Raw genomic sequence first — 284 nt, 5'->3', positions numbered from 1 at the left:
TCACTTGTGTATGCACACTCCAAGTGTGCACACACAAACATGTACATGTAAACATATACACACTCATGTCCACACACACACTCACACAGCAGACGCACACACATGTAGGCTCCAGGCATACATATGCACATGCATGTGCACACAGAGCACACTCCCGTGTGCACACACACTTGTGCTCTGGGCACACACCAACCGCCCCCCACGTGTATGAGCACATACCCCAGACCCGGCGGGCAGCTGCTGCTGGTGTTGCTGCCCCGGCTGCCCGTGTCCCACTCAGGAGC

This window comes from Tupaia chinensis, unplaced genomic scaffold (assembly GCF_000334495.1).
Source record: "Tupaia chinensis unplaced genomic scaffold, TupChi_1.0 Scaffold000644_1, whole genome shotgun sequence".
Taxonomy (NCBI): Eukaryota; Metazoa; Chordata; class Mammalia; order Scandentia; family Tupaiidae; genus Tupaia; species Tupaia belangeri.
This window is presented reverse-complemented; position numbering follows the sequence as displayed.